Genomic DNA, 16,266 nt, shown 5'->3' with positions numbered 1-16,266 from the left:
GCTCCCGCAGGGGAGAGGAGACAATTTTGACCTGATGGATCCGATTGCCTCAATGAGCACTGAGCAGAGCATGGATGAGGTTTCCGTATCTATCTCACAGAGGTACCGAACTTGCTCAATTCTCCCTCCCCCTATATATTTATCAAGTCAACATTGACCACATTACACAAAAGCACGTAGGGACCACGCTACTCAGGAATACACCACAGCAGCGCAGAACTCGCACAACCTGGATTGGAAGTGATCACATGAAAAAGGCTGACGATAGCAAAGACAGCCCATCCAGAAAGAGCCTGCATTCAACAAGCCAGGTTTAGTATCGCCCTCATCTGATCACTGCAACCACTTATGGTTGGGCTCGATGATCTTCAGGGTCTTTTCCAACCTAAATGGTTCTATGATTCTACAAACACCACCACAAAAGCTGGTGTCAGTTTCGGAAAATTTGTCCTAATGCCAAAATTCCATAGAATACATTATTGATATAGCACGTCTATACAGCATAACAAATGCCTTGGTCAAAAAAGAAAACATAATAAATCATACTTTTCCCTTGTCCCAAAATCTAAGTAACGGCTGTCACAATCACACATAACTCAGCGCAACAACACTGCAGTATTGGGCCTTACAGGCCTCCTAATAGATCATTTTGTGATTTATTCTTACACCTATAGACAAAGTGGAAGCTATTCAAGTGATACAAGCCAGGAAAGCTGCTCCAAATCTTAAGCATCAATCACAGTATGTATTTAACTACACAATGAAAACACTTTCATGTCAAAAGAAGCTAGAATCAACTCTCTCTTTGATTTGTGGATTATATAGTTCTCATTTCTTTGAAAGCAATTGACCAGCTCAACAAATTATTACTGTTTTGCAATGAAATGTACTTGAATTTCCTACATTTCATTTAACAATACAAATTCCGGCTTCTAACATACATCTCTGAAGAAGCAAACTTGCAATAAAACCACATTTTGGCAATGCAGCAGTCACAACTCAAGCATAACAAGAAAATTGCAATTGTCTTGCACAAAGGCTTCTTTCAGCATTGTTTAAATGCACAACTACACAGTGAGATTAATAAAGAAGATCTGCAACTCCTGAGGATCGGATTTGAACCTTTCAAATGCCTGCGCTGATTTTGGACTTGGAAAACAAGAATCACATTCGGCTTTGTGTTGGTTCAAACTTACAAGATCTACATGTCTTCACGTCGTTTTATACCCAGTACTGACTTCCCTGCATCCTTCAAATAATGCGATAGAAAGCAAAGAGATTTCATGTCACCTAGTTGACACCACGAGTGAAATGCAAATAACCCTGCTAGAAGAAGATATTTTTATATGATCTATCAGCAATATGATTATCATACATTCATGAGAAAGTCTCACCTGACTTACTGGAAGACTTTTCAAATTATTACAGTTTAATGAGAAATACCTAACATGACTGAATAAGGCTGATCATTTAACCGGGGGCTTTCATGAAAAGCTGGGTAGGCTGGGTTCAACAATAACTCTGGTAATTATATTAGCATCTTAATTACAATAATAGTGGAAACATGACGGAAAGTATTAAATTGACTTCAAGTTACGGGATACAAAGGAAAAAAAAAAAAAAGACCTCGCACAATGTTCCAGAGATACTGGAGGTAGAACTGAGCAAGCAGCAAGATGTGACACTGGAGGCAGCAAAGCAGCCACTGACTTCACTCTGCGGACACCACTGAGCCAGCGCAGCTGGGCACAGCCCACCACGCACAGGGCTCAGCAAGTCCCCAGCATCCCGCACCCAGCACCCTTTGTGTGCTCTGGCCACCACTGCACAGTGGGAGCTGCCCACGATACTGGGCCGCGCTCCGCTGCACAAGGTGGAGATGCTCTCAGTCTTACCTATTTGCTAAGCGTAAGCAGAATTTCAAATACCATTGCATCAAAGTTTCTACTTCCCTCCTTCCTAGAAGGATCACTTACCTTTCTGACATTTCCACATCTACAGCCATTTCTCACCGCACTCGCTAAAAAGGCCATGTTAAAGCCTCCGAATGTGTGTTCAACAGTCCTCATGAACAAATGTCACCGTCCACATAAATGTGAATAACTGCCCGCTTAGGCACCAACTTCAGCATCCTCCATCTACCACGCATTTTATAAAACTAGTATGTTACCAGCTATAGGGTTAAAATAGATTCCCTTAAATTAGAAGTATCTTCATCCTTGTACAGCAGAGTCAGTCTGTGGATGAGAGGAGTGCTTAAGTGGCACAGCTAAGTGGAGATAAGTGTTTCTTTTGCAGTACGTTGACATCACCAATATGAGACACATGAATGCAACCTATGACACTTCAGAGCCATCAGTCCTGCAGAGCATCTCGGCATTGCGGTATGCTACAAATAAACAGTGGTAAGTGTCAGAAGAGGGCATGTAGTCTTTGAAGGGCACGAACAAATCCTTAATGAAAATGCTTTTTCTCACAATACCTGCACAATTTCATGAGAAGCAACAGCTTAAGCTCTTGCAGCAGTTTGAAATATTATCTGTCAAATGTAATTTTCAAGGCAAGAACAGACTACCTGTCCTCTTATGGATTACCTCATTAACGTGTGCCTAGCATGCCTACCTAGAACAGATGGGAGCCTGACTGGACCTGACTGGTATGACCTAGGAGACAGTTTACAAGGTTTATCAGAGTTGCAATATCAGAAAAAATATTAAGGTTTAAATAAAAATTAAAGAAATACATTCAGATGCAAATGCAGTATGCCAGGTTTGCCAACATTAAGCTCAGCCATATTCTACAGCACAGTTTATTTGCAGTGAGGGCCAGCATATTTCTCACTGACAGCTGGAAAACAGCAATAGAAGAGATTTTGAAGTCTATACAAAAATCACAGTTCAGAGCTTAGAAACACATCATAAAAGTACCTGAAATTATATTTCAAGATGCGTATCACACTTCTGTTTAATGTGCAATCTTCAGTTTTAAGTACTCAGCACAAAGAAACATTGCTTACAAGTTTCTGACGTCTACCTTTATCAGTGACAGTTAATTACACTTGTTTTCATGCATCTGATTTTATGCAGTAGGTATAATTTACTGTATCACTAGGTGTAACTCTCCCAGTAGACATCCAGACCAACAGGAACAGTAATATAAGCAATACATAGAAGGAAAACATAAAGGGAAAGATCAAACAAAGCACCCGCATGCCTCAAATGCAATGCAGACAGAATTGAGGTAACCACATCTGAAAATGCCATTCAGCATTCTTCCTCAGCTCTTCTCTCCAGCCTACTCACCGAGCCCCATTAGACATCACAGAATACCTGAAGTTGGAGAGAACCCATAAAGATCACCAACTCCAACTCCCTGCCCCTTGCAGGACTACCTAAAACTAAACTATATGACTAAGAGAACCGCCCAGACCCTCTGAACTCCGACAGGCGTTTTGCACAGAAACCTTGAGACACTGCATAAACCTTTGGCACCGAATGAGGCCCTGTCAGCTGTAATAAGCAGAAAACAAGCTGCCACAGTCTGTGGGACTCCCACTGTCCTCAAGCCCAATGGCCCAAAAGCCTGCCAGGGAGCCACACAGAAAGCACCGACTTCCACAAAGAGCTTCCAGCCTGAATCTACCCAGGTCCATGAGAATCAAGGCGAGAGGGACACGTCAACACGAATACCCTGCATAATTGTCTGCTGCTGAAGCACTTGCCCAGGAGCCGGGGAAGCGGGAGGGTTAACTCTCCCTCACTCTAAAAGAAGTGAAACCCAGAGCTCCGCTTCTTTCTGAAGAAAAAAAAAAAAAAAAAAAAAAAAAAAAAAAAAAAAAGAAAAAGTCTTTATCCCTTTGATCCCACAACTGAACCTGGGAAACATGGGAGCAGAAAAACAAGCACAAGGATGTGTAACTCCCTGTGTTAGTGGTTACAGCAAGCAGCCATAAGGTGGGAAGTACACTGCCTGTCCTCTACTCCAGCTGGGTGGAGGTACTTTTTTTGCTTCCTTTTCTTTCACCTGATGAACATTTGATGCAACGGGTACAAATACTCAGTGGATCAAACCTAAGCATCTGAGCTATTTCTGAATTCCAGTGCTTTTACAGCAGTAAAAGAATAAATAAATAATGGAGCAGTCAAAATGACTTGGCAATAACCATTAGCAACCACTTACAGATTCCCACTCACTTTTATTTTGTCTCCAACAACTTCTCTGTGATGTCACTGAAAATTAGTTTCTAAATCTTCTGCTAAGCCGACTCTATTTGCCGAGGATTCAGAGATAAGCGATAGGTGGATTTGGCTATTCAGTTATCCTTTCTTCAGATACGATGAATTCAGCCTCCCCTTAATACCCGCAGCAAAAGATGAATGCTCACTGTCTGTGTTTATTCTAACCTGTGTGATATAAACACAGCAAGGCATATTCAGCACAAAACTAAAAAAAACTAAGTGCCTAATTATGTCAGAAGTCCCACTGGAGTCAATCACTTACTTTTAGTTAGATACATACCTTGCTCAGTCAGGTCTAAAATTACCACATTAAGAATTTTCTCACTTGTCTCTCTCCGAAGGCTAAGGGAATACTGTGCTGTGCATGCAGGACTGATTTGATTACCTCAATCTTTTACTGGGAAATAACGTATGTCATGGCAATGTCAGGCGACTATTGTTTCCTTTGTTCTGTTCAGAGGGAGGAAATAATAGGTGTCAGGAAAGCAGTACAACCATGTGTCTCAGTAATAAACGTGGCATATTAATGAGCATCCGTAAACCATTATAATTAATGCAGGGGAATGGATATTGCCTACTTAAACTCTGCAAGTGTTCTAGTAGCTCCACACCCAACTGCCGTCTGATTCCATCCCAGGGCTTTCCACTCACAGGAGCTCCTTTGCAAAGCCATCAGGCACTGTGAAATCATCTGCTCAGGGGAACGGGTGGATACATTTTAATAGTACAAGTGACAGTTGAGAACAGCCATCCAGCCTCTTCATCAGTGGCAGCAAATGCATCCCGTAATCTATGGGAGGCATATACTTATACCCTTGAGGCTACAACGTAATTAACAGGCTACAGAGGAAGATGGATAAGATGGCCGTGCACAAAGGTATGGACGTGTATAGCTTTTATTTATTTTTTTTTTTAAACAACAAAGGTACACTTGTGAATTTTACATCATTTTAAAATTTCAAGCCCTGCTTGGTGTGCCTGTGTAGCCTGTAGCCTTCAAATAAATAGTCAGGTTTGAAGTTTAGCTTCAAAAATCCAGCCTGACAATTCCCATCTTTAGGCACATAACTGAAAAAAAGAAAGAAAACCGCAAGCCCCATCAAGGTGACACACTAAGACGATTGAGTATTTATCGGCAGAATAACAACATAGGTCACCCTTCAGGAATACCTAAATAAAAACTCTTAGTCTTTATGAGATACAAATTGTTCATTTGTACTCTTGGATGACTGAATTTCAAGTCATGTTGAAAAGTGGGACCCCTTCAATTCCCACCCCTACTTGGTTAACTTCTAATTCCCTCTGCACTTTTAGTGTCCTAAGCTATTTTAATTCACATTCTTCTTGTAGTTCATGTACTGAATTCACCTTATAATTCATTTTGATGATACAATCTTCAAAGCACCATTTGTTTTTTTTAGAAGGTTCTGGAATAGGTTCTTTTCCACGGCAACATTTCTTGCAGGTACCATTCGCAGTATACTGTTTAAGCTCACCATTAGTCTTGTACTTCGCATATGCTCGCTTAGCATAGCCCCATTTATTATTTTTATCGTTGAACGCTTTAGATAAGAACTCTTTACACACACAGGGGTGCCTCAACTTTTCAGCATGTTGCAGAGGCTAAAACACCAGCACCACTGCGAAACAGTCAAACTGGAGAATCTTTCCAGATAAAAATATGCAAATTGCCCCATCAAACATCCTGCATGGCTTCCAGATTTGCCATTCCCAGTGCTCAACAAATAAATGCAACCTCCAAAACTAGTAAGCCAACCAACGTAACTCACGCAAAGTAAGCAATTCCTACGCGCAGGGCAATCCAAGTTTTCCTTACTATAAAATACCATTTTATAAGGTGGGCAAGTAAATCATTTGTAATTACATTTTTCCTGTGCTGGAAATCTACCAGAAGCTGCATTGTAGCAAAAAATCCATGCATTTCTCAAAATAAGTAACAGGTAGATTTATTACTTCTTTTTCTTGGACTCTCCCCTGTCCCTAGGTCCCCACTCTGACACACAGATTTGAAGGACATGCCTTTTGCCACGTCTCTGAATTATTGATGGTTAATCACACTCTCTTAACTTTCTACCAGCATTCAGCAATTTTCACAATGCTGCACGAGCCAGACCAAGGCAAGAGAAGACAAAGCCACAGCGGAAAGATGCAGCTGGAGAACAGAGGGAACAGGAAGAGAATGAGGACTGCAGGAGCTGCAGAGAGGAAAGTCAACCGTAACATAGTTGCCTGGGAACCTGGAACTGAACCCCTTTTCCATATCCTCCTCCAACGGCAAGACCACAAAGAGTAACATCATCCTCCTCAAGCCATGGAAAAGCATATGAAGGACACCACTACAGCCCCCTTCCAAAAACCCAGACAAATGCTTGAATAACTAAACCACCACACTACACTGATACCAGAGAGGTAATGTAAAGGCAGCTAAAGTACATTTTCACTCCATTGCAATCATTTGATAAGAACAATATAGATTGGTTTCTGAAGGACCCAGTAATATCCTAAATTCAGTACAGATACTGGGGCAGTAGCTAATAGTAATAGGGTGACACAATGAATGACAAAAATAATAAATACTGAATACCTACTTTCAGGACTTCATCTCCTTCACTGATTGACAAGTCTATACTGGGCACTGAATGAGGCAGAGGGACCGAAATACCACAGCACCTGTGATTTTATCAGTAAGGACTGTGTTTCAGCTGTGGATGCAGGCAACATAAGATTGAATAGGTGACCTAAATTTTAAATATCCCTTAATGCTTGATTTTGGAGTCTTAACCTTTCTTTTGGTTTTCCGAAACCAGAAGGCATTGGTATTTTTAAAATTCCTTAGTTATTTTTAAAATATTTTTGATAGTTTCTGTGGAGAAATCACAGCCCAAGGGCTCAGGAACAAGCCTACCATTCTGGGAAGAGAGTCTGAATCCTGGATCCAGGTACTGATGGTGTGTGTCACGTCTGACAAATCACTTAATGTTTTTACTTTGGTTTATTGCAGTGTGGGAAATTCATAGGAACAGGCGGCTGAAAGAAGTTTTCTGGCTGGAGTTTATTCCACTGCTATGGTAAAGAACAGCCCCACAAACACCCTGTGAAAATCTTAGTGACCCCTTTGTAAAAATAAAACAATACATAAATAAATGACTAATATTATCCTTACCCTTACTCTCATAATAATCTTGGCTAGAGGAACGTAAAAATAAATCAACTCAGTCATTCCACAGGGCTTGCTATAGCCCAACATCCTCTCTCTGACTACAACCCATAATGAACATCAAGGTAAAGAACAGGGCAAGGATCTGGTGACGCTTCCTAGAGATTCCCCATGACCTTCCACAAACCAAGGATTGTGCATCCACCAGTTGGGATCTTCTTCGGATGTGCAGCAGCTTTTTCAACTCTGTCTAGCCTCCTCACCACCCTCTGACCAAGAGTTTCCACATTAATTATGTGCAGTGTGAAAAAGTACTCCCTTCTGCATTGGGGTGACAGCGCAGTAGTACTCCTGTTGCCAAAAACAGTAACCGCAACACTCTATTTTACATTTGGGCAAGATATTTATATTCAGTTTTCAATCTTGTTTGGTTATGGTCTACAGGGAATAGAAAGAATTTCATGGGTTTGGTGTCCTCTTGCCTTGTCATGTGCCTGTGCCATATCCATTAATCCTGAATCGGTTGCACACTGTAGCTGACTTCACAAGAGAGCGAGCTCGGTGCTGCTCATGCTATTTTGCTCCTGTTGCAGCACAGAGTCAAGCCCACGCTGCAAGAGGCTTTGTGCAGCGCTATATTTCAAGAAGCTCTTACTGAACTGCTTTGTCCCACCTACCATGAGAAAATAAGTACTTTGTTCCGAATAATTGCACAGCAAGCTCCCAGAGCAGGCAGGAGAGTCACAGATCTAAACAGACTGGGTTTCCCAAATCATAAGGATTACAAGTTAAAAGCCGACAGTACTGCAGACCAAATGACTAACCACGATGTCTATTGCTCTACTGTCAGAAAAGCAGTAAAGCATAGCAAACTAGTTCTTTGAATGAAGGGTGTGTTTGTGGACTTAATAATTGATAATTTTTGTTCAAATTTTAGATTTTCATACTACAGGAAGAAAGAAAAAAGTACAAATTGGGGTAACACGAATGAACCATTCCAGTAGCATTAGAAAGCTTCTTCTTGACTTCAGGAGACCCTGGATTGGGGTCCTCAAGGGGTTCTGTGACAGAAACCTGGGAGATGACACAGCTACTGCAAACAGGAGTTACTGATTGAGACGATCTTGAACAGCGTGTGGAAAATAAATACAATATATGGTGCAGATATTAAATATAAACCAAAACCGTCACATTTTTTTCTATTATTACTCTTTTAAAAGAAAAAGCAATGAATATTGAAATAGTCCCATATTCCTATACAACCCAGTTTTACTGCCCAGGAGATTGCGGGGAACATAACCATTAACTTGTCGTCACCTTGTCATCACCTTGTAATTCTTTTGTACATGCCGTATAGGACCGTGAATCCAGAGTCAACTGCGGATTCTAAATGAAGGAGCGTAAACCAAAGCAGCAGGAGACAATAAGCAACAGAGTCAACAAGAGAATCTCAGGTTCGGAATCTGAACCTAGAAACCCTCATAAACATTCATGAGTAGGTCTGCTGAGCCCTTCGGACTTACCCATAGAAGCAGAAAAACCTGTCAGATCAAGTTTTAAAATTTTTCAGATAAATACAGCGTTTCCTTCCTTTTATACAGATACAATAGTTGCTCTGGACTAGACCGCTTCTTCAGCAAGCGCAAATCAGTACTACGCTCTTTTTAAATTAGCTATAAACCTAGAGCAGTAGAGACAATCTGTGACAGCAAAGAGATCGGGATCTGGATTCTGACAAGTTACATTAATCACGGGTTTTAAATGATCTATTTCCATAACTGATGTGCATTCTAAATCATCTTGAACAATCTCACACACAGAACAGGATCCAATCAGCAGGAAATATTGTGCCTTTAGAGAGGCTGTAAAATTGGACTGAATAGTGCCGGATATGTACAGCTTAGCTCTTAATATGAAAATAATTACGCCTGAATTTCAACATCTCACACAACTAAATCTAGGCGATGATGTTTTAAGGGCAAGAAAAAGTTATCCTATATCATCTTAATTTCATCAAAATTATTTTAAATCATTACAGTCCAAAATCAAACCGAGAACATTAGAACTGAAGGGGCTTAAAAAGTATATGGCAAATAATTTACAAAGGGAGTTTATGTAACTCAAAATCCAAACAGAAACATAGCAACTCTAATGTACGCACCACCCTCAATAACTAACTAATCATGAACAAAAACACAAAGATTTTTACATTAAAACTTCAAATTTTAATTTTTATTAATAAAGAATATCTAGGACTACATAAAATTTAGTGGCTTCTATCAGACTTTCTTGAGGGGGTGGGATCTTATCAACACTTATAAATACTGAAAGGGTGGGTGTCAGGAGGATGGGGCCAGGCTCTTTTCAGTGGTGCCCGGGGACAGGACAAGAGGTAACGGGCACAAACTTGAGCATAGGAAGTTCCATCTAAACATGAGGAGGAACTTCTCTCCTTTGAGGGTGGCAGAGCCCTGGCACAGGCCGCCCAGAGAGGTGGTGGAGTCTCCGTCTCTGGAGACATTCCAAACCCGCCTGGACGCGTTCCTGTGCCACCTGCTCTGGGTGACCCTGCTCTGGCAGGGGGTTGGACTAGATGATCTCCAGAGGCCCCTTCCAACCCTATGATTCTATGATTCAGAGTCCAACCATGCTAGAATGAAAAATCTATAAGAATTCTAATTATGCTGTTGTGTAACTATGTACTGGTTTAAAATTATTAGATCAGTTACATCTAGAATGCTTCACCCAAAAAGTGGGACTATCCAGTGTCTTACACTTGCCATGGCATTTTCCACATGTGCCAAGTGACACCAAAATGCACGTGTATGCACTTACCTGCTTTTGCAGCGATTTATTCACTACTTATTAGGTACAACGAACTACACAAAGCTCAAGACTGAAGAATGAAGATGAGAATCTCAGCACGAGTCAAAACTCCAACATTCTTTCATGAGACTTGTGAATATTACACCAAAACAGCAATTAAAGCCCTGATAAGGCGTATCAACCATTCAAAGCCTTACAGCTACAAAAATCGAAGGCTATAGGAAAAGACGTGTTTGTTCCTTTCCACTTTAGTCTTGGCCTACGTATTATAACACACTCCAATGCTCCATAAAGGCTTTCAACTCCATCTCCAACAGACACACACACATGCAAAAAAAATAACCTAAGCAGCAGTTAGTCGCCTTACAGTGATCTGATACACTTTAACGTCAAGATATCAGCACGTCTATCTCACGCCGCTGGAATTTAGTTAATCTACCTTAGCATTGCTGACATCAATGTAAAAAGGACACAAAAAAAGCAGATAACCCAGCACAGAAATAACCAAAGAGACTGATTTATTTATTTATTTCTTCTTCAACTCTTACTAAAAATACTCTTGAGTACTTTTCATAGCAGGAGAAATTTCATAACAGATCAAAATTTCTTTGTCTTTAGTCATCTATTTACAGAATCACAGAAACTTCAGAGTTGGAAGGGACCTCTAGAGATCATCTAGTCCAACTCCCCTGCTAGAGCAGGATTGCCCAGAGCACATCCCTCAGGGCTGCATCCAGGCGGGTCTTGAAAATCTCCAGAGAAGGGGACGCCACAACTTCCCTGGGCAGCCTGTCCCAGTGCTCTGTCACCCTTACTACACTGTCACGATACTGCAGACACATTGGAAGATATACAGTTTCTTTCATGGGCACATTTTTCAGATTATTAAATATATGTCAGACTAAGAATTACTTTTAAAAAATACCTGCTTGGAAACAAAGATGGAAACGGCAGTGAAAGAAAGCTCTCAGACTGCCGTTTGTTAAAACAACAAATCCATCTGATTACAATTGGTGAATAAAACAGTGTGAACTAGGCCAACTTCCTGATTTACATCAGCCAAAAGCAATTTTCAAGCCTGTGATGTATTCTTGTTGTCAATAAACATTCTGAGTGTATTATGAATAAAGACTCCATATGATTATTCCCATTACCTTATAAAAGATAAGAGTATCTGTACTTTTCACATCAGGTTAATTATACAAGTTATTCATGAAGTGACCAGTAAGTTCATCAGTAACAACCGCACTCCCAAACACATCTTCCAAAGCAAATATATATGAAGAACCACGGTACAAGGAAGTAATCTGGATTTCCAGATTATACCAGAAGAACTGACCCGCTTAAGAATAATGGCTTTCATCTTTAAGATTCCACCATACACTAAGTTGTAATCCCTTAAGTATCTCCTGTGAAATGCTGCAGAAGAATATAACAGGAGCAAAAAAAAATAATATCATACTCTATAGTCTGGCAGAAATAAAGCATTCTACAGCCTGAATACTAATTAGAATAAACACTGTCTTGATTTTTATTTCACAATACTCAATGTTTCTCTGCCATCAGTCATATTGCACAATTTGCTTTAAGGTTTATGACTGTAACTGAATCCACCTCATTTAATCATTCTAATAAATCTACACCTCAGTAGAAACCACTAAATGAGATATTAATAGCACACTAAATATACCTGTTAGACAGACTATAACGAGTAAAATATAGACGTACAATGAAAAATATTTGCACTTGTTTAAGAGCTACACTTCTGTTCGTTCCCCACTACAGAGATATATGGAAAAAAGATTAGCAAACAGATCTTGTCTGTTTTCAGAAGAATTACCCCTGTTTACCATCTGAGTACGTTCAAGGCCACTTCCATTTTTCTGATAAGATAAAAGGACTTCTATGGGCAGAATTTATACATAAAAACAAACGTTTGGAACAAAATACCAAGAGCCAGGACAAGGCTTGTATAGTACATGTAGGGCTCCTTGTACAAAAGAAAAACACTGATTCCAACAAAAACATGATGCACGTTGTTCATGCTGAAAAGTCAGATCTATAGCCCCTACAAAACCTGGTGGGTGAGGTTTTGTTTGTTTGTTTGAAGGCATTCTATCCCAAATGTCATCAACTATTTTAGGAAACCTGCTGATGTTTCAATATACCTCCGCTCCTTTCTTTGACTTCAGTCTATGGTACAAGGAACAAGCTCTGTAATGAACTTCAACTTGTAGGACTGTACAGCCCACAGCAGCTATTCTCTGGCTTCCATCTCACTAAGGTAAAGTAGATGGTGGAGCACAAAGTTCGTTGTATTTTAACAAATGGCACACCCTGCTTCAGCACAGCATTTCCACAGCACGCAGAGCAAGGCCGCTAAGTGGAAGCGCAACTTGAACTTATTAAGACAAAAAGCAGAGAAAAATATTTGCCCTCTACACATTTTCCAGCCTCCCAGATTCAAGCCCTGCCAAGATGTCAGACAGAAACACTGCAGTAGTGCACAGACCAAGTGCATCTATTCTCTAAATACAGTATTTATCTCTGTATTCAATATGCCCGTTCTTCAACTAGAGTCATGACAGTGGGTTTTCACTCGTCTTATACATGACAAAAGTTCTACTCTCGCACACTCAACCCTGTCTACAGGTGACAGGTTATTCATAAACCTGGTCGTCCTTGGAAACTAAGACTTCTTTCATCTAACCATTGCCACTGAACACTGATTTCCCAAAACATCCACCCTGACAGGCACGCTGCAAAGTGCCATGTTGTACCAGGTACTCATTTGCCCACCACACCTTTTTTCTTTTTTTTAACTAGAACATTCAGTTGCTAAACCAATTTTTATCACCTTTTCCTTCTACCCTAAGTTAATTGCCTTTATGCTGCGCTATTAAATCCTACCCTGAAGCTTAGTGAAATTGCTCCAATTGTCCTCATTCCACCCTCACCCATGAATTCTATAATTCATGTACAGAAGTCAAGTAAACAGGCACAGCGTGAGTCTTCGGTTACCCTCCTACAGCTTCTCCCATTTCCCAAGTCATTCTTAGTTCTTCTGAATTTCTTCAAAGTTTCCTTCATAGAAAAAAGTAACTTAACAAATCTGTAGCTTCAGAATCTCTCTCTATTCAACAAGTTATTCCTCTGTCCTATGACTTTAATGCTGTAATGTCTTCCAGCAAAGATCTCCCTATTTTACTTTTCTTTTTCTGAAGAAATCCTAAAATATAATCTATCTGATTCTGGGTCCAGTATTCTGTCAAATTCACTAATGGTGATGGCACAGCATGGTCCTGCCTTGTCGTTTCAGCTCACCTCAGCCTCCTTCTCTTCTGATCTATTGCCAAAATTCCAGTGTCTTTCTGAAGGGCTAAAACCCCCTTCTTACAGTGAAATTGAGAGCACCCACAGGAAACAAGTCTTATTTGTCTCTATTTATGGTCCATATATCGGTAACTATGTATTTATAAAGATTTTCTTGTGTTCGTCTGCACTTGTCTTTCCGTTTTTGTGTCACTCAAACTGTGGCAGTATCTATTTTAAAACAGAAACGCATTTGGTCTCGGTCTGCGCCCTTTTCCACCACCTTCCTTCATGACAGGTTCCACGTCTAGTTTGACACAATTCAGTCTTTAATTACATAGTCTAGTCTGCCACATTTACAGTAAAGCAATTCCTTATGCATGAAATTTATTTTTCTACTCAAGAAGTGTGACAGCCTAATTATACAGATTTTTAAAAAAAAATATTTGCTTTCCTCGTCAACATTTGTTTTTATTTCTAAATCCCCAGCAATCACAATATTCATATCCAGATTATTTCTGTCCTTTTTATTTCTCCATACTTTTCACAAAAAAAATGCAAACACCACGAATTCCTGCCAGAGTAATTTCACTGTATTTACCAGTAGTTCACCACGCAATTTAATTTAACTACACATAAGTTTTCTTTTCTAAAATACAAATAACAGTACTCTGGGTTTTTTATAAAGACTACCACAGTCTTATCCAGTAAAGTCAAAGAGTAACATTACTCTGATTTTATTTTTTGTACCATTGGTAAAATAGATTGCTGAAATATATTGTAGAATCAGACACAAAGCCAGTCCTTTTCCCTCGCCGTAAAATTATCGTTTTCCTATTTATGCTTTTGCTGGACAATATTAATAATATTTCTTATTGAACTACAGAGATACGTTATTTCAGCAGTAGTTGGAACAATTGTTTTGTGTATGCACACATCTATAACATATAAACATTTATAAAGCACTTACAGATGACTCAAGGAGAAGAGAAATGTTTGTCCTATCTTCAGACGATATTACATTAAGCTTATCACCTTGGCTTATATCTACTCTTTTCCAATCTATATTGCCTGAAGATAAAACCCCAAAATTATTACAAGACAACATAAGCAGTTTGTAGTTGTCCTGACACATCCACGCCTCTTTCCTTGTGCCTATCCTAGCATTTGCGCAAGGAAACCGCTGCGAGTGGTAACTGAGAACTTACCACTGTTAAACTTGGTAAAAAAGAGGCAAAAGTGGTGCTTCTGGTGCTACCATAGGCAGAATGGAAACATTTCTTAAATTAGCAGTCCAAACTTGTAAAAACCTCAAATGACCACAGAACCCCAGGCTGAGAAACCCAGACCACTGCTTTACATTGAGTGTTTTTATTATTCACTAAAATGCGCACGATTCTAATAGTAGCTGGCGTGCAGTAGTAACTATTCCATGCAGTGCCAGATTATTCTTACCCATAGTGACGTTAACAGCTATTAGAATGCAAACACCTTTCTATAATCTCCACTTTCCTTTTCAATTTGTGCTTCCCAGTCAGAACAAGAGAATGCACTTCGTTTCCTCTCCTTCCATGTACATCTATCTCAAAAAGGCAACTATAACTACATTCACGTGTGCAATTCAAGGCATACTAAAAAAATGTGTAATATATATTTTTATCCATAACTCAGATTTCAACAGAACTTTGATGTGAAAAACATTATTTCATTTCTCCAGCACAATTTCATTATTTCAACATTACTAGATTAATAAATATGCAGTAGGAGTTTCGCTTTGAGTTTTTGGCACATTAACCCAAACATCCAGGTGTGCAAACAAAGAAACCAGTGTGAAAACACAGGTTTTATGAACTAATCCAAACATCCCTGTTTCAAAGAAATATGATTAAGGGTTTGTCTTGTGTTATCCTCAGAAAAACAAAATACCACAGTCAGACAGGCTGTTCGCGCAGATTTCCCTGAAACTCTCCTTGTCTGTGCTGCAGTTTCCATTCATTGCCATCAAAGGCTGAAAATATACTACAATGAGTTTCTCCCCAATATCACCTGTTGGTCTTCAATATAGACAGAGCAAGATTTAACTTGCTCACCATTCTTGTAACATTTCTGTATTACTTCTTAAATCTTTACAAACCATGTACAGTTTTCAATACAGCGATGCTCTTGTGCAGACGGACAGTACCCAAAGAAAGGCACATCAAAAGCAGGCAGATGGTATACGCTAATTCCGCAGTTGACAAGCTAACCTCAACAAAGAACTTGAGCTTGAAACAAGAACAACGTCAATCTTCCTTCTCCTTTAAAGGAACTGCTCGGCCAATTCACACCACTCTGGAAAATGAATATCCAGTCTCTTGTACCCCCAACCTAAATACAGACTATTTTACCCTTTACGTTCCCCAATTTCACTAGTTGTCATTTGAAAAAAATCAAGTTAGTTTTCTATTACTGCAAGTCTGTTTAGAAAGTCAGAAAGCATGCACTCCCAGACAAGACAAAAAATAGCTTTTTAAGAGACAAATATAACTCATAAATGCATGAGTTACAACTCAATAGTAGTTCATGACACAGGCCTCACTAAGCCAACTAGTTTAATATACGCCCTCCTCTCTTTTTATATAATGTATTTGTTTCTTTCTCTACAGAAACAAAACCCAAAACAACCCTAAATAAATGATCTACCACTTCAGAGAAAGCATGGCTGCCTATCAG

General features: G+C 39.7%; 1 protein-coding gene across 5 annotated transcripts in view; it reads right to left on the bottom strand.

Moving 5' to 3' along the window:
• Positions 1–16,266, bottom strand: part of NELL1 (neural EGFL like 1) — a 293,137-nt gene that overhangs the window by 98,444 nt on the left and 178,427 nt on the right. The window lies entirely within an intron of this gene.

The sequence above is a fragment of the Chroicocephalus ridibundus genome, chromosome 4 (assembly GCF_963924245.1).
Source record: "Chroicocephalus ridibundus chromosome 4, bChrRid1.1, whole genome shotgun sequence".
Classification (NCBI taxonomy): domain Eukaryota; kingdom Metazoa; phylum Chordata; class Aves; order Charadriiformes; family Laridae; genus Chroicocephalus; species Chroicocephalus ridibundus.
The sequence above is the reverse complement of the archived record's forward strand: the minus strand, read 5'-3'. Positions and strand labels throughout refer to the sequence as shown.